The 3,234-nt window shown below is 25.1% G+C and overlaps 1 long non-coding RNA gene across 1 annotated transcript; it reads right to left on the reverse strand.

Moving 5' to 3' along the window:
* Positions 1-209: 209 nt before the first annotated feature.
* LOC122635830 lies at positions 210-1,811 on the reverse strand. The gene is made up of 3 exons (XR_006328772.1): positions 1,283-1,811; positions 683-761; positions 210-601 (listed from the first exon to the last, which is right to left on the reverse strand). It is a non-coding gene; the product is annotated as an uncharacterized LOC122635830 (long non-coding RNA).
* Positions 1,812-3,234: the final 1,423 nt, after the last annotated feature.

Here is a 3,234-nt window from a genome sequence, read left to right on the forward strand (position 1 = left end):
TTTTTTATAAATAAAATAAAATAATTCTTAATATAAAAGAGCTCCTTTCAATTTGATTTGAAGATTTATTCTAGTTTTTGTTGAATATAATGTTTCTATATGTTAAAACTGAATTAAAAACATTAATAGAACAGTTGAACATTAATAGATGTTTCAATTTAAAAAATTTTATTTTACATTAAGTTAAGAAAATATGCGTGTAATTTGGCAGTAACTAGAATATAAACAGATGATATAAAGTTATAAAAGTTATAAGATTCACTAAGTTATGTCAAAGTTAGTTAACTTCGCTGACTATTTGTATAAAATATTATTTAATTTCATATGAATTGTTAATACATTAGCTTATTATTATAATTGATAGTACCATATGATGACATACAAAATATCTCAAAAATACTTATTACAATTGAAATCATTTATTCGATTTTGCTTGTTTTTCAGTGTCAAGAAATACCAAGTTAAGACTTGAATGAGTAATTCGACAGACTTTTATTGCAGCTCTCTCCAAAAATTCTTCCAAATTTTCATCTATTCAAAATTTCAGGTAACTACATTCTTAATTCTTATGTACTCTTGATTGCTCCGATGTACTGCTAGACTATCCTAATTAAAAAAAATATTATTAATTTCAGTTCCGTTATCATATATTGGATATTCCAATTTTTGAAGTTATACTTACAGCATTATTGTGTTTTACAAATAGATTTCAATATCTCAATAATAATGTTTGCAACCATGTAATAACAATAGTTATAATCCTAAAAATAACATGAAGGTACATTACAAAATTATTTTACAAAAATATTTTGACATCTCAACATATACCATTCTAATTTTTTTAATTATAATATTTTCATCTTTAAAATCTATCATTCTTTATCCAAATACTAATTGAATCTAAAAATAATATTATTTTCTATTTCGGTAATAGACTTATACAAATAGCTAAAGCAATTGTAAAATTTACAATAATATCATAAATTGTCTTTCAATCAGAATCAAAGAAATTGATAATAAAATTTTCTGCATATTAAAAAATGCACAAAATTCAATTGAAATAAAAGAAATTTTTATATGATTACTATCAAAATTTTAAGAAATTAAATTTTGCCTTTGGTATCTATATTATACCAATAGTAAATATTACAAACTGCTAATATAATTTATTTTCAAGTTTTAATAAAATATAGCTATAAAAAATTATCTTAGATAAATAATTTATATATTCTTCTTGTTCTATTCTACTTTCGTTCTTAATAATTATCTTATTAATACATACTTGTTATGGTATCACAGTTTCAACATGATAATATGAATATCAAAAGTAACTTCTTAATAGTTTCTAAGTAATAAACTTTTACTTTTTTCCACTAGTTTATATTTTTTGACCTGGACTGTAGTTTATGTTTATCTCATTAAGAATAAATTCCAGAAGATTCCTTCAAAACATTATAATTAAATAACATTATACACTGAATATTGTTAAGCAAATGGTTTCCTTTTCTGTCCTTTATTCATTCTTTTTTTGAATTACTTTTTTAGAATTGCTTTAGCATATTCTTTCTTCGCTTGGTCTATATTTATCATTTTCTCATTTATTTTTGCACATTTCTTTTTTTTCCATAGTTATAAAATAACAACAATTCAATTGCAAATTACAAATATAACGTCATCTTTTTAGCCTTTTGATTAATAGTTACGAATGTTTCATATGCCAAAGTTATTCATTTTTTGTTTTTACACATATTTTATTAAAACTACAAAATAGGATAGCGACATTTATAATAGAAGAATTTTAATGATTTCAATTTCTTTCCCATATGACGATTGTAACTGACACCTAATGTGTCGCCATCGCGCGTCCTTCTACCAAACTTTATTTCTTTCTTAGTATTTGCTTATCTGGCAATATCGTTATATTTCTGTATTAGCCATTGTATTTTTCTGATTCTCGATATTATCATAAAGTGAGAATTACACAGGATTATACAAAGTAACCGGCAGTAGAATAATTGCAACGGAGAACATGCTCATGAAGATGTGAACCTCAACATCCTTTATCTATCTTCTTGCTTGTTCTTCTCTCTCCTGATAAGATATCATGACTCCTTGGAGTCAATGCTTTTCCCACAAATATATACAATATATTTACTCATTACCGACGACACCATTTCGAAATACAGAAACTGAATTTTACACGATTTTCGGTTTATGACGACGCAATAGTCACAATGATTTCGATTTCACGAGTGATGTACGCCGTGGTTAAGCGTTGAAAAAATTTGATAATAACGCAATCCTGCTTCATTTATTCGCATATGTAAATGACGATGACGACAACGATTTTGTACTGTCACGAAATTAGATTATTGTAAATACAACGTATTTATTTCAAACACTGACTTAACGTTTTAAAACACTGATCCAATGCCAAAATATAAAATATATTTGTTTTATTTTAATTTAACAAACAGACCTGTTACATCTTCTTGTATTAAAATTTGTATTCTCTCATTGTTTTCTAAAGAAACATCGAAATTATACGAATGTGTTTCGTTGCTAATGATTCGATTATCTTACTTAAGATTCCTAATAATATTTAAAGAATCGATTGTTCTTATTACCTTTACAATCCATTTTCGTTACATTTATATTATGTGTATATGTTCCGAGAGATAGAACCAAATAATGTTACGTTTTCTACATCGTGTTCAAGTGATGGTGAAACCATAGAATCCGATGTTAACTTACATTTATTAATGAACAGAAAGAAATTATGCTAAAGTGATGGTAAAATCATAGAATTTGATGTTAATGTACATTTATTAACGAACAGAAACATATTATCACTACTTTATTTTGAATATACATATAATTTAAAGGATTCTTTTCCCTTTTCTTTGTTATATATAGATAATCATTTTTTGTTTTCTTAGATGAAGTATCACCTTAATATTCTTTTTACTTACGTTCTTTGCTACTCGATCTCGTGCATTACGTTCATTTCTCGTTTTATTTTGTCTATGAAATGTTACAAACGTGTAGAGATACATTCACTGCTATTGATTCATTAATAACGCGTATAATTATGAACGATTTTAACAATTAGTCTGAAACATATCCTCAATTCTTTAAACGATCTAAGATATGCGAAAAAATCGATATAATTAATGAATACTTTCTAATGTTAATATCATTTAAATTATATATCTATAGTGTATTCTTTCGATA

The sequence above is a fragment of the Vespula pensylvanica genome, chromosome 19 (genome assembly GCF_014466175.1).
Source record: "Vespula pensylvanica isolate Volc-1 chromosome 19, ASM1446617v1, whole genome shotgun sequence".
Lineage (NCBI taxonomy): Eukaryota > Metazoa > Arthropoda > Insecta > Hymenoptera > Vespidae > Vespula > Vespula pensylvanica.